General features: G+C 40.0%; 1 long non-coding RNA gene and 1 pseudogene across 3 annotated transcripts in view; one reads left to right on the top strand and one right to left on the bottom strand.

Annotated features, from left to right (window-relative positions):
* LOC114026964 overlaps positions 1 to 2581 on the top strand; it is a 29343-nt gene extending 26762 nt beyond the window's left edge. For all 3 annotated transcript variants that reach the window (XR_003567196.1, XR_003567191.1, XR_003567193.1), the window contains exon 4: positions 1140 to 2581. This is a non-coding gene — a long non-coding RNA (uncharacterized LOC114026964). The remainder of the gene's footprint in view (positions 1 to 1139) is intronic.
* An 11043-nt stretch (positions 2582 to 13624) lies between these two features.
* On the bottom strand, positions 13625 to 15725 carry LOC114047856 (annotated as a pseudogene).
* Between the last annotated feature and the right edge of the window lie 8099 nt (positions 15726 to 23824).

Raw genomic sequence — 23824 nt, 5'->3', positions numbered from 1 at the left:
CCATGCATCACAGATTGCCTTCATTCTCTCCATAGGGATCACCAAGGTTTCTGTTGTATGGGCATCTGTGTTCACATTGTTCTTTCATGACTAATAATGAATACTGAACTCATAATTGGTCCATACCACTACCCATTTCTGGCTGGCAGCATCCAGTTTAGCACTTGTCAGTGGACTGTTATCCCTCCATATTTGGAATCTTGCCCCATACATATAATCTCATAATTATCAGCTATAGTCAAAATAATAATAATAATAATGCATTTATATTTATGTAGCGCTTTAGGATTTAAGTGCTTTACAAATATTATCTCATCTTATTCTCACAACAACCCTGGGAGAGAGATGTTATTATTATCTCCATTTTATAGTTGAAGAAACTGGGGCAGACAGAGGTTAATTGACTTGCCCAGGGTTATGCAGCTACTAAATATCTGAGGCCAAATTTGAACTTAGGTCTTCCTAACTCTGTCTAGTCTCTATCCACAGTCACCTACCTTCCTGTTCATATTTCAGTGGTGCTTTCAATATTTTATGAATTCCAGAACAATTTTTGAAAAGTCTATCTGTTATCCATCATTCTTGCTATGTATCTGGCCCACTTCCCTTTCCAGCCACATGATCTTGATGATGCTACCTTTTACAACAATTCCTGCTTGTAAGTCACCATTGGTATTACACCTCACACTGCTTATTCCACCCATTATGTACCTTTCCATTGCTTTTTTGGATGGCCATCAATTTTTATTCTTCTGAGATTATGAAATTCCATGATTTTTAGCCAGGTAAAGATGAACAAGAAAGTCATTCCTTCACTCAATAAATATTGTCTGTTATGTGCAAGATTTGCTAGTCCTTCTTACACATCCTTGTGGGGTGGTGAAGAAGGTAACTATTATCAATGCCATTTAATACATTGGGATGTCTGGGAATGAGGGGGTAAATGGGGCACCCAAATTGCCATACCTAAGATTGTTAGAGACAGAGGTAGGACTGGAAATTGGGCTACCAGTTGTCTGTCCAGCTTTTTATTCTGGGTGTCATTCAATACACAGAGCTATGTTGATATTAAATCGATATTTTTGGTTTTTTGTGAAACAAAGTATATTTACTTGTATATATGCCTTTTTCTTTCCCAGAGATTTCCCAAAGGATAAAGTCTGCATAAAGCTGCCTCTTTCCACATCTCTTACCATCTGACAGCACATTTTCTGGGATCTCACGTACAAGCTGTTTCCTAGGCAACCACCATATAGCCTGCAGAAGAGTCTGCATGAAGAGGAAAGGGGGGGAGGGACTCTATCAGATTTTCACTCTTCCCCCAATTTCCTGAGTTAATAGCACTGCAGATCTTTGACTTTGCAGTGGCAACACAATCCTTAAAGGCTTAGCAATAGGATTGTCCTTCAACTCAAATTATTTTGCTGGTGGAGTCCAAATAACAGCTCATTTAGGATTTTGTCTATCACACCTCTTAGTCTGATTATATTTATATTCACTATCTAGCCTTCCTTTTCTTTTAGCCTCAGTCCATATGTTACATTCCTCTCCCAGGTGCTAAGGGAGTTCTTTATTAAGATGAAACTGCCCTTCAAAGAGATGCTGAGCCACATCTTCCATGATCAGGGAGCACTGCAGAGGCCCCTTTCATTAGCCTTAAGAGAAGATGGCACCTAGAGTTGAAAGTGACTACCCAGTCACACAGAGGAGAGTACACACACACACACACAAAGGATTTTTAAAGCAGGAAGGGACTCTAGAGGTCATAGAGTTCAACCATAAGAATATCTGATGTCCATAAACTATTAATTCTGTTGCAGATCTGTTTGGTTATTCTCCTTTAGTCTTGGGAATGTCTTTGTAAATAGCTGCTAGGTCTTAAAAAGGGAAGGCTTGTTTTTCCTATGCTGCCGGGAAGAGTGTATGATAGTATAACTCCTGCCCCAGAACTCAAGTTTTAGACTTGCAGGACCAAGGTTCATTGTTGAGGCAGCTCTCCCCTACATCATATCACTTTGCCTTGTTCCTCTTTCCCAAACCACCTAGTTTTTTATCCACAGATGTGAGTAGAAAAGTCACTAGTTCCCATGCACACAATGAAGGTAACGATGTGTAAATACTCCCCTCTAGATTATTCTACAACTTCCACTTCCACTCACAGGTTGGGTCCCCAGAAGGGGTGGCTGCTCTCTCAGATTCTACAGATAATCCTATGGATAGCTTCTTCTAGCACCATGGTTCAGGAGTCCCTATCAGTGTGTTTCCTATTAATGATAAGCCAGTAGACATAACTAGCTTTTAGCAACAGCATTATCTTTATGAAGCTATGGTTGTCCAAGAACTACCCTTCTTCTTGAAGGCTGGGTCCTGGATATCTTTAGGGACTTGGCACTGCCCAGGAGATTCCCCCTTTTCTATCCAGGGGACTGGGCCAGTGACTACATATTTTTCTGAGGTTATATTATTGATGGGCCCCATCACTGCCTCTTGTTGGCACCCCTTGAACAGCATCAGTGAAAGCACCTGCAATTGCAATATGCCTGTGTCTGTGCCTTTTCAAGGATTTCGAAGCTTCTGGTGGAGAGGCTATGCAAATACACAGGTTCCCCACCTCCCAGAGGAACTGTCATGTCTTAGATTGTTTGTCAATGCTAAAATTTCTTTCTACAGTTTATTGATTTTTTGAAATTTTTACCTAACTAAAGACTCCCTGTTTCCTTTTATGGGCACTGTAGATTAGGTTAACTTCAATCCACAATAGCCTGAAGCTAATCAAATCACACACTCTATCCTCTCTCACCCCCAGATGCTGAGACTTAATCAAATAGTGAACAAGTGTCCAGGTCTAGGACGCGTCCTCCATCCTTTCAACAAGTGCCAAAGAGCACCTTCCACAAGGAAGGGAATCGAATCTGAAAACAATAACTTACCTACTCCTCACATCACCAAGCTAACCTGATCAACTAACAACACTGGGGAAAATGTGAACATATTAGTCCCAAAGGTTTTGTTTTGTTTTGTTTTGTCCTGGAGGAAGGGAGATACTGATAGGGTTGCCCCCCCCCCAAAAAAAAGAGAATAGTATTTTAACTGAAGTATTTTAAAAATATACTGAAGCAAACAGAAGAAAAGCCAAAAGGAATCGCAGAGTAGCAGCACAGTTGTGAAAGTTACAAGTTGAATTTATTATATATTTAAGGAGTGAATGTTCTGAGTTCACTTTCCCGGAGTTAGGCTTATTCCTGCTGCCCTCTCAGGTTTTAGGGTTGGGATGTTTCTCTTCTAATGCTGTCAGCCCAAGTCCTAGTTCCAGTGTGCTCTCTGCCAAAAATATTAGTTGAGAATGAATTTAGTCAGCCAGTCTTAAGTAGCTTTTAGAAAGGGGTATTTATTAAGATGGACAGGTAGGGATTGCAGAGGATAGAGTTATGGGGCTGAAGTCAGGAAAACTCATCTTCCAGAGTTCAAATCCAGTCCCAGACACTTACTGGCTGTGTGACCCTGGGCAAATGCTTAATCTTGTTTGCCTCAGTTTCCTCAGTTGTAAAATGAGTTGGAGAAGGAAATGGCAAACCATCCTGGTATCTTTACTAAGAAAACCCCAAGTGAGATTGGGAAGGGTTGGATATGACTAAAAAACAACTGAACAACACTAACAACAACAAAATTTACTAAGGTAGTACAATAAGAAAAATTGGTATAAAACAGCCCTCCAAATGTCTGTGACACACTCTCTCTCAAGTACATACAGATTCCTAATAAAAGTAAAGAGCACATGGGGTAATGCAGTAACTCACAACTCCTGGTTGCTGGAAGTAATTTTGTTCCATTTCTGGAATGCTCCATAAATTTCCCTTAAGCATGATTCAGCTCTGTCCTGTTTGGTTTTGGCTCATGATGCAGGCATTTAGAATATTGATTGGAAGATGAGAAGTCCAACATCTTCCACATCCTAAGAAAACGGAAGGTCCTCCTTGAGTTGGGGTAGGGAAAGAAGATCTGGCCAACACTAATCCCAGGCAGTTCCTCCTCAGGCATACACTGATTTCTGGAATTCCCCAACCTGCTTAACTCACTTGATAACTTATAGACAACACCTGGAGATGTGGCCAAGTTTACCAGCCTATTGGAACAGACTTCTGCCTGGAATTATTTTGCCTCATCCAATGGCTTTTAAAGACTTTTCAAACTTTAGCCTTCTGATTGATTGAAACCTATTCACACCCGGTTAAGGTATCACAATTAATGGGATGGTTTTAACCCCACCCTTATACTTAAAAGGAAAAACAAGCTATACATAATAAAGATTCATATTTTCACATACAATTCTATTTTTAAATTCTGTTTTGTATGTGGAAATTCTAATTTTATTTGGTGTTGGTTAAGCTTAGAATATTTTTAAAATATAAAACTTTAAAGAGTTCAAAGCAACCATTTGTTTAAAGTATGTAAGAATTTAATGTTATTCAGTTATGAGTGTGCCACCCTGAGCAAAATGCATTTTGCTTTCATGAATAGTTGTCCCTTTGATTATGAATATTAATTAAGTTTCAACATATAGAGATGCGGGCAGCTAGGTGGCACAGTGGATATAGTGCAGGGCCTGGAGTCAGGAAGACTCGTCTTTCTGAGTTTGAATCTGGCCTCAGACATTTACTAGCTGTGTGACCCTGGACAAGTCACTTCACCCTGTCTGCCTAAGTTTTCTCGTTTGGAAGATGAGCTGCAGAAGGAAATGGCAAGTCACTCTAGCACCTTTGCCAAGAAAACCCCAAATAGGGTAACAAAGAGTTGAAAAACACTGAAAAATAACTGAACAAATAGAGATATAGAAACGGCTAGGTTTCCTAGGTGCCAGATACAGCTTAAAAATGTTACTTGTCAATGTTAGTACTATTTATTCTGAATTACATTCCATTAATTCCACTTTCAGGTTAAAATGACATTGGATAAAATGCTTTTTTACTCTAAATATTTGTCATTTCCCTCTCTGCCTGTCACAATCCTACTCACACTTAAATTCTCATTTCAAATCCTGCCTATTCCATTAAGCCTTTTCTAATCACCCCAGACAAAATGGTCTCTCCCTTCTCTATACTTATCGCCTGTGAATGAACACTGTACTTTGAGGCAGAAGATACGAGTTACGGATACAGCCTGGCCATTTACTACCAAATTTGGCCAAACCAACAATTTCTCACTTAACCTCAGTTTTCTTATTTGTAAAATTAGGGAAAATATCAATAAATCAATAAACATTTATTAAGCACCTACTATGTGCCAGACACTGAGCTAAGTGCTAGAGATGCAAAAAGAAGCAAGATGCAAAGAAATATATACAAAGCAAGCTATAGACAGGATAATTAGGAAATAATTAACAGAGGGAAGGCACTGGAATTAAGAGGGGTAACGGAAGGATTCTTGTAGAAGCTGGGCTTCTATTTAAGACTTAAAGGAAGCTGGGGAGGTCAATAGGCAAAGTGGAATAGGGAAAGCATTCTAGGCATGAGGAACAGCTACAGAAAATCCCTGGGGGCAGCTAGGTGGCGCAGTGGATAGAGTACTGGCCCTGAAGTCAGGAGGACTTGAGTTCAAATCCGGCCTCAGACCAAACACTTGACACTTACTAGCTGAGTGACCCTGGGCAAGTCACTTAACCCCAATTGCCTAAAAAAAAAAAATCCCTGGAGCTGATTGACAGAGCCAAAAGGCTAGTGGTGGGGACTAAGATGTAAGAAGACTGGAAAGGTAGGAGGGGATTAGGTTATGGAGGGCTTTGAATGCCAAACAGAGAATTTTGTATTTGATCCTGGAGTAATAGGAAGCTACTGGAGGTCACTGAGGGAGTCGGCAATGGGGGAACAGTGTGTATATATGTGTGTGTGTGACATGATCATATTTGGCCTTTAGGAAAATCACTTTACAGGCTGAATGGAAAATGGGTTGGAGTGGGGAGAGACTTGAGGCAGGCAGACCCAACAACAGGTTGTTGCAATCATCAGGACACGAATTAATGAAGGCCTGTACAAGAGTAGTTGCAATGTCAGAAGAGAGAAGGGGGTGTATTTGAGAGTTGTTGCAAAGGTGAAATCAACAGGTCTTGGCAACAGCTTGGACATGGGAGGTGAGAGATATCGATGAATCCAGGAGGACTCCTGGGTTGTGAGTCTGAGGGACTGGGAAGATGGTGTTGCCCTTTACAGCTATAGAGAAGGTAGGAGTGGGGGAAGGTTTAGGGGGAAAGGTAATAAGTTCTGTTATGGACATACTGAGTTGTTTACTGGACATCCATTTCAAGATATGTTAAAGGCAGTTGTAGATGGAGAATTATAGATCAGCAGAGAGATTCAGGCAAGAAAGGTAAATTTTATTATCATCAGCATAGAGATGGTAATTAAATCCATGGGAACAGATGAGATCACCAAGTGAAGTAGTATAAAGGGAGAAGAGAAGAGGGCCCAGGACAGAGGGCATGATCTGGAAGAGTATCCAGCAAAGGAGACAGAGGAGCACTCAGGTAGGTAGGAAGAGAACCAGGAAAGAGTGGTGTCCTGAAAACAGGGAGAGAAGAATCAAGGAAGAGACAGTGATTAACAGTGTCAAAGGCTGTAGACAGGTCAAGGAGATGAGCACTGAGAAAAGGCAATTGGATTTGGCAATCAGGAGATCAATCATTAATAACTTTGGATAGTGTTTTTTCAGTGGCATAATAAGGTTAGAAGCCAGATTGTAAGAGGTTAAGAAGATAGTGAGAGGAGAGAAAGGAGAGGCACCAATTATAGATGACCTTTTAGAGGCATTTAGCTACAAAAAGCAGAAGAGATATAGAATGATATTTAGTGGGGATGGAAGGATTAAGTTGAGGTTTTTTGCTTTTTTTATTTTTTCAGGATAGAGGAGACATGGGCATGTTTGTAAACAATAGGAAATGAGCCAGTAGACAGGGAGGGATTGAAAATAAGTAAGAATGTGTTATCTATTTCCTAGTATTGTTGTAGGAACTGAGATAAAGTATGTGTGGAAGAAAAAGATAGTAGTACTAATACCATTCTCTGAATTTTTAGTCTGAAATCTGTCAGAAACAATTTAATTTAATTTAATATTAATCTACTATCAGCGGGGCAGCTAGGTGGCACAGTGGATAGAGCACCACCAGTGCTGGAGTTAGGAGGACCTGAGTTCAAATCCGACCTCAGACACATAACACTTACTAGTTGTGTGACTCTGGGCAAGTCACTTAATACCAACTGCCTTGCCAAAGGAAAAAAAAATCTACTATCAGCATTTCTAGCTTGGAGAAAGAGATATTCAAACTGGCATGGTTTCTCATGCCCTCCAACATTCCAGTATGACTGTCCCAAAACAATTTTAGATAACAATTGTAGGAACCTTGACAAAAAAATCACCATATGTAAAAATGCAGTTTTGTGACATCTCTGAGGTACCACTTTATACTAATCAGATTGGCTAATATGACAAAAAAGGAAAATGATGGACATTGGAGGGGATGTGGGAAAACTGGAACACTAAGGCACTGTTGGTGGGGTTGTGAACTGATCCAACCATTTTGGAGAGCAATTTGGAACTATGCCCAAAGGGCAATCAAGCTGTTCATACCCTGTGATCCAGAAATACTATTGTTAGGTCTATATCCCAAAGACATTAAAAAAGTGGGGGAGAGGTCCTATTTGTACAAAAATATTTATAGCAGCTCTTTTTGTCGTGGCTAAGAATTGGAAATTTAAGGGATGCTCATCAGTTAAGGAATGGCTAAACAAGCTGTGGTATATGATTGTAACGGAATATTATTGTGCTATAAGAAAGGAAAAGCAGGATGATTTCAGAAAAACCTGGAAAGACTTACATGAACTGATGCAAAGTAAAGTGAACAGAACCAGAAGAATGTTGTACACAGTAATAGCAATATTGTGAAGAACTGTGAATGACTTAGCTATTCTCAGCAATACAATGATTCAAGACAATCCTAAAGTATTAATGATGAAGCATACTGTCTGTCTCCGGAGAAAGAACTGATAGTGTTTGAATACAGACTGAAGCATGCTATTTTTCACTTTTCTTTCTTTCATTCTTTTTCTTTTGAGTCTTCTTGTACAAAATGATTAATATGGAAATGTTTTACATGATTGCACATATGTAACCTAATTGCTTACCATCTCAGGGAGGGGGAAAGGGAATGAGGGAAAAGGGAAGGTTAGAATTTGGAACACAAAACTTTTTTTTAAAATGTTAAAAAATGTAGCATATAATTGGGGGAAATATGTATGTATATATATGTGTGTGTGTATACATACATACAGTTTTGTGGTTAATAGTATTTATAATTAATTATAGAATAATTGAGTAAAAATCCCTTTTTGTCCTGAACCACTCCTCTCTTTCCTGGAGTAAAAGGACCTCTTCTATTTGATAGATATCTTAAACTTTTCTCAATGGAGAATGGTGGAGTCATATCACTAATTCAAAGGGATAAGAGCAAACTGTTGTTGTTGTTCATTCCTGTCTGACTCTTTGTGACCCTGTTTGGAGTTTTCTTGGCAGAGATACTAGAGTAGTTTGCCATTTCCTTCTCCAGTTCATTTTACAGATGAGGAAACTGAGGCAAATAGGGTTAAGTGACTTGCCCAGCGTCACACAGTAAATGTATGAGGTAGGATTTGAGCTCAGGTCTTCCTGACTCCAGGCTCAGTGTTTTATCTGCCTACCTTTCCCAAACTGTCCTTAGATGTGTCATTTTGATCATGATCCTTGATACTTGAACTCTGATTATTGCAGTATTTTTCTTTGCTTGGAAGTTCTAGATTTTGGCTACAACGTTCCTAGCAGTTTTCATTTTGAGGTTTTTCTCAGAAGGTTACTGGTAGATTCTATTTTCCCTTTGTTTCATGTGCAGTTTTGTTGCTTGATTTCTTAAAATATGATATCCAGGCTCTTTTTGTTTTTGTTTTTAGTCATTTTTGGTCATGGCTTTCAAGTAGTTCAGTGATTCTTAGAATTATTATCTCTTTGACCTATTTTCAAGGTCAGTGTTTTTGATATGAGATACCCTGTTTTCTTCTGTTTTTTTTTTTCAATCTTTTGACCTAATTTTACATTTTTTTTTGTCTCCAGGAGTCATTAACTTCTGTTTGGTCCATCCTTAATTTTGGGAAGTCTCTTGAATGAGCAACATTTTATACCTCTTGTGCTTAGCTGTTAATTCTCTTCCTAAGTCTTTCCTCCATAGCTCTCATTTCTTTTCCAATTCTTTCCTCTATCAAACTCATTTAAATCATAATGTTATTTTAAAATCTCATTTTAAACTCTTGCATCTTTTCTTCTAGGAATTCTAATTGATCCTGTAGGCAAGCCTTGTTTTAGTTTGGTATCACAAAAGTTCTTTATCTTTTTTTTGTTTGTTTGTTCATTTTTCCAGTGACATATTCTGGGCAACCCTGTGAGCCTACCTAGGAGCTCTGGGTAAGCTGAGTCTTGTGATCTAGGCCCCACTGGGAGATGCCCCCTTCCTCTATCCTAAGCTGCTATCCTAAGCAGTTGAGTGAGTGAAAGATCTCTGGGTAACCCCTGCATGCTCCATGCCACAAGCTGCTGGCCTGAAGGGGTGAAGATGAAGTAAGTCAGAGGGATCCACTCTGAACATCCTGCACTGCTGACCTAGCTTAGAGCTCTGCCTCCTTTGGGGGATATCTTGGCTGTTCTCTTGGACCTAGGCCTGAGTCCATGGTGAGCTCTGGGTGCTTGCATGTTTGTTGGAGCTCTGAGCACATGGTTAATGCTCTGAGCTAACTTTGATCTAGATCAGGGATGAGTCCAAGATCCATTCTGGGTATTTCCATGCTGTTGGCCTTACATGGGACTCTGAGCATTGACTCAGCAGTGATCCTGGCCCATCCATATTCCACAGTTTCTGCCCTGGTAATTTGTCTGTAAGTTGACTTTGTGCTCTTGGACTGGAAAGATGACCCTGTCATCTGTGAACAGTATTTTTTCCTTCAGTTACTCAATCACTATTCAGTCCAGCATTCTTATTAGATCCTTGTTGGAGTAGTTGTGGGGAGAGCTAGACTATATTTTTTTCTCCTACTCTATAATCTTGACTGGTCCTGTCCCAAAAGGTTCTATTATCATCTCTACACAGATGACTGCCAGATCTACATATCCAGTCCTATTCTCTTTCCCACGCTCCAGTCCAAGTTCATGAACTGCCTATTGGACATTTTGAATGGAATGTCTCAAGCGTCTCTACCTGTCCAGAAGACAACTCAACATCTTTCTTTCCAAATCCATCCCTGTCTTGAATTTCCCTGTTATTGTGAAGGGCATTACTGACCTTCCAGTTTTTCAAGTTCGAAACCTTGGAGCCATCCTTGACTCGTCACTCTGACTCACCCCATATCCCTTCAATTGCTAAATCTTGTCATTTCTATCTCCACATCTCTAACATATGTCCCCTTCCTCTGCTCACAGCCATCATCCTAATTTAGGCCCTTATCACTTCTCAAGTAGATTATTTTGTCCTTGAGTCATTTCCGTCATGTCCCACTCTTCATGATCCCATTTGGGGTTTTCTTGGCAAAGATACTGGGGTGGTTTGCCATTTTCTTCTCCAGATCATTTTACAGATGAGAAAACTGAGGCAAACAGGGTTAAGTGACTTGCCCAGGGTCATATAGCTAGTTAGTGTCTTAGGTCAGATTTTAACTCGAGAAGATGACTCTTTCTGACTCCAGGCTTGGCACTCTATCCATTATACCACCTAGCTGCCCAGAGACTATTATAATAGCTTTCTATTTGCTTTCCTTGCTTCAAAACATTCCCCATTCCAACCCATTTTCCACACAGCCAACAAAGCAATTAAAAAAAAAATTCAGGTTTGACTATGTCACACCTTTTCAGTGAACTCTAGTAGCTGTCTATTTCCTTTAGAATAAAATAGAAATTCCTCTGTTTCACATTTTTTTTTTAGTGAGGCAATCGGGTTTAAGTGACTTGCCCAAGGTCACACAGCTAGTACATGTCAAGTGTTTGGTCTGAGGCCGGATTTGAACTCAGGTCCTCCTGACGTCAGGACCAGTGTTCTATCCACTGTGCCACCTAGATGCCCTGTGTTTCACATTTAAAGTTCTTTACAATTTGGTATCTCCTACTTTTTCAATCTTCTTATTCATTAATATCTTCAATGCCCTCCAGTCATAGTGGCCTCCTAGCTATTGCAAATCACTACAGCAACAACTGCTAACTCCAAGAATATCCTCAACCATTCATTAAATAGCCACGCCTGCTCCCAACAATAATCAGAGCTCTATATCACGACTCGTTACTATCAACCAAAGCACCTCTCACCTTCCAGATGTTGTCATTGTTGAGAACTCCATGCTCTTCCTTTCACTCCACATCCTCAACAAGGATTTTTACTCTTCTCTGGAAAATCCCAGCTCCTCCCGCTACCAAGAAATGAAGAATTCTGTTAATGATCTGTTGCATCAGACCTACAAAAACAAGACATTCGTGACTTTCACCTGCTCCAATTCAGAAAGGGCTCTGTAATTACAGACTGTATCCTGGTCTTCCAAGTAGGCAGCACCATAGCTAATGAAATACAGAGAATGTGAAGAAAAGTTACATATGCAACCTGATTATTTCACCATCAGATATAATTATCCATGAGTGGAATTTTAAAGCCTCATCTAGTGTATCTTCTGTGCCTGGTATGGCATGGCTTGGCAAATTTCTATCTTGTTGCCCCGGGAGTATCTCAGTTCCACTGGAAACATTGTGGACAGCTGGACATCTTCCCATCCCAAGATTCTTACCATCCCATAGATGAGAACCCTCCCCCCATCATACCCACGGATGATATGTGTCCCCACCTACAGCCCCAGAAAATGGTGGCAACAGCTTCTCTTATGCAAACCTGGTGTTCACTTTCTGCTAACCAATAGAGGCACGGGGTGCCATCTATGTGCACTGCACTCCTGGAAGGGAGAGCAGGAAGGTTGAATGGGTAGTGGCCCCTTCTCTGAAGGCTCTTACACAAAGTCCCCATAATCCATTTCCAGATTAAATCAGAGACTGCCTGCTGCTCTCCCACACTCATGCCCTGTCCCAAGAGACAGTGATGATGCCTTCTGGCAGATGATGGAACCAAGGTGGGTTGGGGGTGGGGAATCTGAATATGACTGAATAAAACTGATGACCCCCACGAACACACACACACACACACACACACACACACACACACACAAATCATTCATCTTAATGATATTTCTGTGGTTCAAAGAGAGGTAGAAATGAAGTGAGGAGGGAAATGATTATTCTTATTACAGGATTTCCATTTTGTAGATAAGTAAAATGAGGCAATAAGGGTCAAATGATTTGGTCTAGATCCCAAAAGTCAGTGACAGAGCTAGGAATTATGTTTGCTCAGAGCTTTATTCCAGTGAGGCATACATAGTGAATTAAAAAAACAACTGGCAATCATTACATTTGTAAGGTATTGAAGGAATAATGTATTGTGAGTGCTCTGGTAGTGCATGCCCTCACTTTGGAGAACAGAGGAACCTGTGGGACCAACACAGTAATACTACCAGAAGATATCAGTGGCTTTGCCATATAAGAGGTACAAGATATCATCCTTTGTGTGCCCTGACAATCATATCCTACATGTAAGGGTTCTCTGTGCATCTGCTCTGGTCCTACAAATTCCCTTCATGTATCTCTTTCTACAAATGTTCCCTAAGTGTGTCCATCCTTCTGAGTGATGATGTATCTATTTGTGGAGAGCATATACCATGTTTACAGGGGGAAATGTTTTATTGCTATTTTTCTTATAACAATATTTCATTAAATCCTTTTCTTGAACTAATTATATCCTCTGACAGATTTTTAGGTAAGCATTGACAAAGGCTCATGTGCTATGCCTTTTGCAAATGTAATTACACAGAATACATCAATACTGGAGTAACTTTCTCTGATTTGTCTTGTGAGTTGAACAGTGATGCCCCCCCCCCACTTCCCCCCATGCAACAAATAAAAGAGCCCTCTCATGGCAAAAGTATAGCAATTTAACATACTTCATTGATTTCAACATTTATTAAACACCTACTTGCATATGCAAGGTACTCTACTAAACACTGGGGATTTAAAAATGAAAAACAGCATAGTGCTTGCCTTCAATGGAATTTATGTCATCTTGGCAGGTAAGATAAGACATGTATAGAAATAACCTGATATTTTAGACTAGTGAGTTCTAATTGTATGTAGACCGGTAAGTGTCACTGCCTTTCTCCCTTGAAGATTCTGTTCACCCCCATGCCCTCACATCAGGAAGTGAGAAGGCATGTATTTTAGACATTAAAACTCAGAAATGGACACCCAGACTCATGGGTTCCTTTCATCACTTAGTTTTTGCAGGTCATGAAAATTACTTGGTTCAACTAAAACACAGACGTGTCTGCTACATGTCTGTGCATGATTACGAATTTTATTGATTCTTTACATAAATGCTGGCTATTTGGAAGGGCTGTGCAGGATTATATGAATCAAAGGTGTAAACAAATCCAGATCACTGCTGACATCAATAGTTTGGTGTTTTTCCAATGCCCTTTTAAGGGTGATTGTAAGATTTTTTTTTATATAGAGAATATTTCAAAGGGATTTTGAAATAGATACAATCAAGTAGCTCCGAATGGTCATTCTGTTCTTCCCCTTCATCCTCATAGGCATCAATGCCTACCTCCTCACAATCTTTCTCTAGGGCTTCCATGTCCTCCTGAGCCTTAGAAAACTCTCCTTCCTCTATGCCCTCACCTACATACCATTGTACAAATGATGTCTTAGCATATATCAGGTCAAACCTGTGGTCCAAGAAAACACAGTAATCTCTCTATGTTGCTTAGCATGAACAGTGCTTGCTGCACCTTGGTCAGATTCCCACCAGGTACCATATTGGGTGGCTGGTAGTTGATATTAACTTTTTTTAAAAAATTATTTATTTTTTAATATATTTTCTTTTTTCCCCCAATTACATGTTAAAACAATTTTAAAACTTTTTTTTTAAAGTTCTGAGTTCCAAATTCTATCTGTCCCTCCTTCCTTCTCCTCTCCCCTCCCTGAGACAGTAAGCAATCAGACATAGGCTATACATGTGCAATCATGTAAACCACTTCCATATTGGTCATTTTATACAAGAAGACTCCAGTAAAAGAAAAAGAATGAAAGAAAGAGAGCGAAAAATAGCATGCCTCAGTCTGTATTCAAACAATATCAATTCTTTTTCTGGAGACAGACAGTATACTTCATCATTAGTCCTTTGGACTTGTCTTGGATCATTGTATTGCTGAGAATAGCTAAGTCATTCACAGTTCTCTATCATACAATATTGCTGTTACTGTATACAACACTCTCTTGGTTCTGTTTACTTCGCTTTGCATCAGTTCATGTAAGTCTTTCCAGGTTTTTTTTTTCAAACCATCCTGCTTGTCATTTCTTATGGCACAGTAATATTCCACTACAATCATATCCCACAGCTTGTTTAGCCATTCCCCAACTGATAGACATCCCTTCAATTTCCAATTCTTAGCCACTACAAAAAGAGCTGCTATAAATATTTTTGTTCAGATAGGTCTTTCCCTGCCCTTTTTAAAAATGTCTTTGGATATAGACCTAGCAATGGTATTGCTGGATCAAAAAGTATATATGGTGTTAAAGCCCTTTGGGCATAGTTAGTTGATGCTAACCTTGAAGTTAATAGAACACCAGTACACAGACTGGATACTGCACTTGCTTGAGTTAATCATGATGACAGCATTGATATCTTTGGGTCCCACATCTCCAGGATGCAGGAGGCAGAAGATCATGTACCTGCTTAGTGTTGGTTGAGCTGCACAATCTGGTTTGCATACTTAAAGCTGGCATTAGTGGCTTCTGGTACTGAGAGCAACTGAAGTAGGTCTTCTCAGCAGAGATGATAGGCTCATAGGTAGCAGGGCGTATTATATTTGAGGGTAGGGGCCAGGTTGGTATGACTTCTGATAGGTCTACATTAAGGACACCATCCAAATGAAGAAAAGCTGTGATAAAGGAGACAATTTGGCTGCTGAGATGGTTTGGGTTGGGTATTTGAAGTCCATATTTCTTGGCAGATATCACATGTGGTCTCACTTTCTACTAACAAAGCACAATCTGATGCTCTAAGGTGGTATGGGTAGTTAGGATGGAATTGTATGTCTTTACCACAGCTGAAGACATCTGAAGGGCTACGTAGATGAATTCTAGCTTGAACTTCTTGCCATGGTCAACTAGAAGTTGTTCCATCATCAGGAAGATAAAGTCAATGCTAGTGCCACCCCCAAACCATAGAGTGCCAGAAAGTCTTGGAGTCCTATGCGTTGGTTTGACATTTTGCCATTTGACCCAACAGAATGATTGCCTTTCCAATGATCTAGTGGCCAGAAACATGGCTGTTAAGAGTTGTCAGTAGGGGTTGTTTTTGGAACTCCTTGGTCACAGTGAGTTCCAGGTCCACAAGATAACCCAGGACACATGCTTGCCAGCCCCAGTTTCACAGAAGGTCATGAAGGAGTCATCTCCTTCCCCAATGGCATCTACACATCAATCTGAATGCTGAGTTCCAGGAAATATAACTCCCAGCAGGCATTGCCTGTTGGGACACCTGCTTGCCCTACGTGGACTGAGATGCATTCACATATGATGAGTCAGAATGCCTGATATTTGACTCTGCATAACACAGCACAGTGAGAATGGCTGGTGATTGTAAATTGAAAGCACTTGTAAATGTTTCATTGGTTCAAGAATAGGAGAGAAGAGGATTTACCCAGATGGAGAGAGGTAAAGAAAAGAGAAGCAGTTAGCAGAGAAATGACTTCATATAGTGCTGATTTCTGAGTGGACCAATAACATCAAAGCCTGCATTTCAGAATTGTGAGCTATCCTGAGCAAATAGGTTTTCTTAAAGTATGTGTTTCCCATCCAGGAGTGTGCTTACTGTATCCCACAGATAACATTGCTGGGAGAGTATGACCTTGGTTTATGTATGGGCTGTGTGCTTTTATTGTTCCTGCATTTGTTTTAATATATGAGTGCCTAGAGTGTGATTATTATTTCTTTTGCTTCATTGCAAAGTAAATGGTTATATTTAACCTCTAAATGTATCATTACATGGCTAGTTTTGTGGAAAATGGAAGTATACTGCTAGAAGTTTAAGAATTAAAGTAGTGAGTAGGGAAAGTATATTCTCCAACTACAAGATTACTCCTAGGACCCTGAGAGAATTTGAGGATAGCTGTGTGGCATTTAGGTCCTTCTCTATACTTTTTACTGCTAGGGCATGTCAAAGTGAGCCATTGGCCCAGAGAACAAATAGGTAGCCACATGCTCTGTGTGAGATGTGAGGTGCTACAGTGTGGGTGACCATCCTATCCATGTTCTGCATAAATGCTTTTTTTGTGATAAAGGAAATAAATGCCTATACTAATGTGGCATCTTCTTTGTACATTGAGCATTGTTTCTAGAAGGGATCCAGTTAATCACTTTTAAGGGAGAACTTAGACTTTAGTCACACCTAGGCTTTATTTCAAAGCTTTTCACCAAAACTCTAGGGTGGGGTCAGTGGAGCAAAAAGAGAGATAAAAGTGCTCTTTCCTTCTTTTGGGGGACTGGATCCGGACTGAGCCCAATCTGTGAGAGTCCAAAGGCAGAATGCCTTTTGTGGAAATGGCTCCCTGGAGGCTACCTATGGAATTCGTAAAATGAGCGCAATGACATTTATACTACCTACCCATCACACAGGGATGTTGTAAGGATTAAAAAAAAAAATCTCTTTTATGGATCACCTTGACTAAAGAATTCATTGCCTGGTAGCCAACCTCTTTGCAAAGTGCTTCTCTCTGCTTAGCTGGGCTGGACCTCAGACAGCAGACACAATCTGTCACTGGGACCTTACTTGAAGCCTTTCCAGGTGGGTGCCAGCTGTCAGAGGTTGTGTGCTCTGTTGGCACAGTTTTTGAGAGTGCAGGATTGTCTTCATTGGTTGATGACGTGCCAAAGTAGAATTAAATAAGAGAATATAAGTGAAAATTCTGTTAGGAAGGAAAGAAGGAAGAAAGGAAGGAAAGGAGGGAGGAAAGAAAGAAGGAAAGAAAGGTGAGAGAGGAGGGAAGAAGGAAGAGAGGAAGGAAGGGAGGAAGGAAGAATGGAGGGAAGAAAAAAAGAAAAAAGGAGGGAAGTAAATAGAGAGGGGAGGGAGAGAAGAAAAGGGGAAGGAAAAGAGTAAGGAAGAAAGGAGGGAAAAAAGGAGGAAATGAAAGAAAGGAAAAAGGGAGAGTAGGGAAAAGGGAAGGAAGAGACAAAGGAGAGAAGGAGGAAAGAGAGAGAAGAAAGGGTAGGAAGAAGGGAGGGATATAGAGAGGGAAGGAGGGAATAAGAAGTGTAGGAAAGGAGGAAGGAGGGAAAGAGGAAGGAAGAGAAGAAGGGAAGGACAGGAAGAGAGAGGGAATGAAGGAAGGAAGAGAAAAAAGAAGGAAGGAGGGAAAGAGATAGAAAGGGAAGAAGGGAGGGGGAAGGAAAGAAAGGAGAGGAGGGAGGGAAACAAGCATTTATTCAGCACCTACTATATGCCAGGCACTATGTGAAGAGCTTTAAACATATTAACTCATTTTATCCTCACAACAACCCTGGGAGGTGGGTACTATTATTATTTCTATTTTACGGTTAATTTAGTAAAGAGGAACTTAGTAAATTGTAAAGTGCTTTAAAAATATAAAATATAAAATATAAATGATTAATGTAATATATATTATAATAATAAAATATATACAAAAATAAAAATATAAACTATTATTGTGTGCCAAATACATGTCAAAAAAAGGGATAATAGGCCAATTTGAGACTAAGGGATTCTATTCAATATAATACCTAATAATCTAATAAGGCTAATGGTAAAACCAAAAGCAACAGTTGGTTCCTGTAACAATGGAGTAAACCAGCTGTAAACCTTATTTACCCTAGGTCCCTGTATGATCAATTCTCCCCTTTAACTAGATCTGGGTTTGAGGAAAAAACAAAAAGAACAAAGTAACAATGAAGTTTTGGGACCCACGTCACCATTCCAAAATATCTTTTCATTAAAGTTGACATTTATAGACTAGATACCATCAATGATACCATCTGGTAGGTAGTAAAAACAAAAGTAATTATAAAGTAGAGCTTAATGCTAAGTCACAAGAACATTAATCAGAGCCATCATTATGTTTAATGATATAAACATTTCTGTCACACTGTAAATGTTTCTTTCTGCTTTTTCAGTTCCCATATCTTGTCTACATTTTACTCATAGATATCTCTATTAACAGCCGTTCTCCATCATCTCAAGGATCCCTGACTTTGCTGGGGGCTAGGGGCTAACACTCTCCAGGGAAGCTCATCTCAGCCCTATCATGCATCATAGACAGTTGTGTGAGTTGCCATTCATATTCTTCATCCTTCTTGCTTCAGCTGCATCCTCACTTTCCTCTTGTGGTCCCCTTCTCTCATTGATGAGTTCTTTCAGGAACTTCCATTGGAGATAGAGGCAACAACCAGCCATCCCTCATTGTGGGCCTAGCTGCCATGCCCGGAACAAGTACTTCCCCTCCACCTCTTTGGAACTAACTCTCCTTTTATATGTTGTCTTCCCCCCATTAGAATGTAAGCTCCTCGAGGGCAGGAACTGTCTTTGTCTTTGCTTATACTTTGTGTCTTGCACAATGCTTGGCAAATAGCAAACACTTGATAAATGTTTGTTGACTGAATGACTCATTACCATGACTGCAAAAATTTATTCTGTCATGACTATGGTGATAAATATCTCTGAACTTAGCGTGGTTGGTCCTTGGAAAGAGGCATAAAGTCCACTCTTAGGCTTGTATTCTGAGCCTTTCCAACTTGGTAGGGCCTGGTGGAGTTTGAACTCTGAGTCTTTGAGAATTCAGAACCAACTTCACACCATAAACATTAGAATAAAACTTTAGTGGTAGATAAACAGTAATAATGAGATTATTATTAATAATACAATATGAATGACTGGTTAAGAAGATGCTATCTTGGAACAGCTAAGTGGCACAGTGGATAGAGTACAGGCCCTGGATTCAGGAGGACCTGAGTTCAAATCCAGCCTCAGACACTTACTAGCTGTGTGACCCTGGGCAAGTCACTTAACCCCATTGCAAAAAAAAAAATGCTAAAAAAAAAAGAAAAAAAAAAGAAGATGCTGTCTGAGAATGAGTGAATTCTAGACCACAGCTTAAAACATAGGTCTAGCAGTGGTTTGGTGGTGTGATGTCATACTGGTGAGGCTGGTTGTTCCTTGCTTTTACTTGTTGTACCCTTCTGTAGGTTCAGCTACTTCTCCCCTAGTATATGACTGTCTCTCCAGTCCTCTCATGTCCTCCCCTCTGGGAGGCACTTTCTTCATTAACCAAGCCATGGGGGAAAATGTCAGGAGTCCCATCTCAGTACCAGCCTAGCTAATCCTAGCTTCATCAGCTACTGCTGACTCATTTATTGCCTAGAAAGATCCTAGCCTTAGTATTCTTGCTCTGCCCAGAGAAGTTTCTCTTTTTCACTTCAGACACCTGTTTTCTTACCCCTCCCTGCCCTATGTCTCCTTTTCCCTTCTTTTCCTTTCCTCCCCATCTTCTGCTTCCCTCCATCAGATTGCTGGATAAAATACTGCTTTCAAAGTCTCTCTTTCTCTTCCATTTGGGAAACAGGTCCACAATCCCAGCCTCTCAAATGCATTCTCAATAAATACACCCAGACTAATATTGCCTGTGGTTAACAACCACAATTGCCATTTTAAGAGACAAAGTAAGTATATAAAGAAAGATTAACAAATTTATAAGAAACAAACTTTCCTGGGGGCCATGGAAAAAAAGCATTAAGCTCCTACCTTCTCTAGAGAGGGGAGTCAGAGAACCTGAAAAGGAAAAGGTGGCACACTGGCTGGAGTGCTGGACTTGGAGTCAGAAAGTCCTGAGTTCAAAACCTGTTTCTGACACTTTCTAGCTGTGTCAGCCTGGACAAGTCACTTAACCTCTTTGTGCCTCAGTTTCCTTGTCATTCAAGTTGGGATAAAAATAGCACCTACTTCACAGGGTGGTTGTTATTATCAAATGAAATAACGTATGTAAAACCTTTTACAAATCTTAAAGTGCAGGAAGCCTTCCCCAACCCCTCTTAATTCCAGTGCCTTCCCTCTGTTAATTATTTCCCATTTATCCTGTATATAACCTGTTTGTATATATCTGTTGCATATTGTCTCCCCTATTTGTGAGCTCCTTGAGGGCAAGGATTGTCTTCTGCCTCTTTTTGTATCCCCAACACTTGGCATAGTGCCTGGCACATAAGTAGGTGCTTAATAAATATTTGTTGATGAATTTTTTATTGATGTACATGCTAGGCTATGATTTGTTATTATTATTATTATTATCATTGCCTTGAGGTCTGAAGTCCAGGGGTGTGTGGGTAGGTAGGTTCAGTGACACAGGTTTCTTGCGCTGTTGATGCAAAGGTATTGCTTCCATCTTCAGCCCTCCCATCCTCTGTTTTTTCTCTTCCCGTCCTCCACCTCTGCAGACACTCCTGGATTTTTCTCCCCACAATCCTTGCTAGCTTGTCAGTTAAAATCAGTTCCAGTCAGTCCCGGAGTCAGGGCAAGCTCTCCAGGATTTGAGGAGAGATTACAACAAATACTTACTAAGCACATACGATGTGTCAGGCACAGTGCTAAACATTGGAGATATGAAGAAAGGTAAAAGACAGTCCCTTTTCTCGAGAAGCTCATAGTGTAATATGGAGGAGGCAACTTGAAAATAATTATGTACAAACAAGTTATATACAGGATAAATTAGAAATAATCTGAAGAGGGAAGACACCAAGGCTTCCTATACAAGGTAGGATTTTAGTTGGGACTTGAAGGAAGCTAGGTGGCACAGTGGATAGAGCTCTAGGCCTGGAGTAAGGAAAACTCAAATTCCTGAGTTCAAATTGGACCTCAGACACTTACTACCTGTGTGACCCTGGGCAAGTCACTTAACCCTGTTTGCCTCAGTTTCCTCATCTGTAAATGAACTAGAGAAGGAAATGGCAAACCACTCTAGTATCTTTGCCAAGAAAACCCCGAATGGAGTCATGAAGAGTCAGACACAGCTGAAAAATGAATGAACAATGAAATGAAGGAAGCCAGATGGTGGAGATAAGGAGAGAAAACATTGCAAGCTTGGAGGACAACCACTGAAAATTTCCAGAATTGGGAGATGAAGTGGACACCTATTTCCAATGCCCTGATCTCCTTGGCAATGTCAAGACAGTACCATATAAGAATGATTGGCTTCTGGCCAGGGATAAAATGCAGCTAACAAGGGCTGCTTACAAGGAAGGCTTAGAATATATTTGCTAGGAGACTAGATTTTTGCAAATCTGGTCAAAGGATTTTCACTGAAAATGAAAGGGAAAAACTGCTTACTTAAACCCACTAAAGTAGATTGAATAGAAAGCTGCTAGAATGTGGGACAACAAACAGTAAATACCCAGAAATTTTTCAGAGAAAAAAATCCAAGAGAAGAGCCAATGATAAAATCCACATCTTCAGATATGTATACATAAATGCACAAAGTGTGAGTGACAAACCCAGTGAATAAAAGACTCCAATGCCAGGAGGTAATTTTGACTTTATAGATAGGAATCAGCAATTTGGTGAGATGAAACCCGTGACTGGTTTGGATATGGGTTTAGTCAAAAGGGACAGGATGACTAAAAGGAAAGGTAAAGTGGCACTGTATATTAAGATATACTTATATGTAGAAATACAGGAGCCAGAGAAAGGCATGCATTTGGGTGAAGATCAGTTGAAACAAGAATAAAAAGAAAATATCATTAGAAAAGATAACAGAACACCTGGAAAGAAAGAAGAGCTAGATGAGGAATCTAGGGAGATTCCTTATAAAGGACAAATCAGAAGCCTGAAATGCAGGCATAATAGAAGGGTTAGAAGACTTCAGAATACGATCTCATCCAGATACAGCACAGCTAATAATTTATTGGTTTGCCTTAATAATTTCATTCTTCAAATGAATAAAGGGAATTTCTGTTCTGGTTTGATTCTTAGCAAACAAGGTCGAGCTGATTACTGGGATAGAAAAAATGAGAATTTTGTGTATTGCTGACTATTGTACTTCTTCCTAGAGTTTGTGATATTGGTTGTTATTTTTTAGTTGTGTTTTAGTTGTATCTGACTCTTTGTAACCCCATCTGGAGTTTTCTTCACAAAGATACTGGAGTGGTTTTCCGTTTGCTTCTTCAGCTGAGGAACTGAGGCAAACAGGATTATGTGAATTGCCCAGGGTCACACAGCTAGTAAATGTCTGAGGTCAGATTTGAACTCAGGAAGATAAGTCTTTCTGGCCAGGCCCTGCACTCCATTCACTTTACTACCTAGCTGCTCAGGATCATAACCTCAGCATTCTCTAGACTTCTCACTCTGCCTAACCTCACATATCTAATTAGTTAGGAAATCTTTCAATTTTCATCTCTACAGTAACTCTCACATCTGACCCCATGCTTCCTTTTTCTTTTTTTTCACTTTTCTTTATTTTATTTTTAATATATGGAATAAAATAAGCATTTCCATTTCATTTACTATGCTTTCTACTCACAAAGTTACCACTTCAGTTCAGGCTGTCGTCATCTCAAGCTGTTACATCATCTCCCTCCTAATGAGTCTCCCAGCCTCAAATCTCTCTGCCCTCCAGTCTATTCACACACTGATTCCAAAATAATATTCTATATCACTCTTCTACTCAATCCACTCTATTGGCTTCCTATTGCCTCTAGGATAAAACATAATCTACTCTGTTCAGTTTTTAAATCCCTACACAACCTCGCCCTAACCTATCTTTACAAAAAAAAAAAAACAAACCAACAACAACAAAAAAAAAACCATTGGATGCTACTAGCCCTCCCTCACTCTGTGATCCAGCCAAACTGGCCTTTTCTCTGTTCCACACATACTACCCTCCATCTGCAGTCCTCATGCCTTGGCACAGGCCACCTTGCCGGCCTGCTTCCATCTCAAAGAGTCCCTCTCCCTTTAAAAACCAGATCAAAAACCATCTTCTGTGTGAAGCCTTTCCTGATCCCCCCAAACTTCTTGTCCCTTCTTCCCAAACCACCTGGTATTTAAAGACTTTGTGTATATTTATATCAATGGTGTATGTATTTTCATATTTACTTGTCTTCTGCATTGGAATGTGCTCCTTGTGGACAGGGATTGTTTCATTCTTTGTATCGTCATATCTCCAGTGCCTAGCACAGTGTCTGGGATATAATGAACAGACATTTATTAAGTGCTTACTATGTACTAGGCACTGTGTGACACATGCTGGAGATACAAAGAAACAGAGGGGGAGAGAATAAGTATTTATATAGTGCCTACTATGTGTCTTTTGTGTAAAGCCACACTAAGTGTGGCTTTACAAATAGTACCTCATTTGATCCTCAGCACAATCTGAGCTGTTATTATTCCTATATAATATTCCTATATAACAATAGGAGCTGTTATTATTCCTATTTTACAGTTGAGGAAACTGAGGCAAACAGGTTAAGTGACTTACCTAGAGTCACATAGCCAGTAAATGTCTGAGTCTACATTTGAACTCAGGTCTTCCTGACTCCAGGTCTATTATGCCACCAAGTTTTCCCAGAAAGGCAAAAACAGAATCCCTACCCTCAAGAAGCTCACAGAAAATAA

Source organism: Vombatus ursinus, unplaced genomic scaffold, assembly GCF_900497805.2.
Source record: "Vombatus ursinus unplaced genomic scaffold, bare-nosed wombat genome assembly UNPS02000577.1, whole genome shotgun sequence".
NCBI lineage: Eukaryota > Metazoa > Chordata > Mammalia > Diprotodontia > Vombatidae > Vombatus > Vombatus ursinus.
This window is presented reverse-complemented; position numbering and strand designations above follow the sequence as displayed.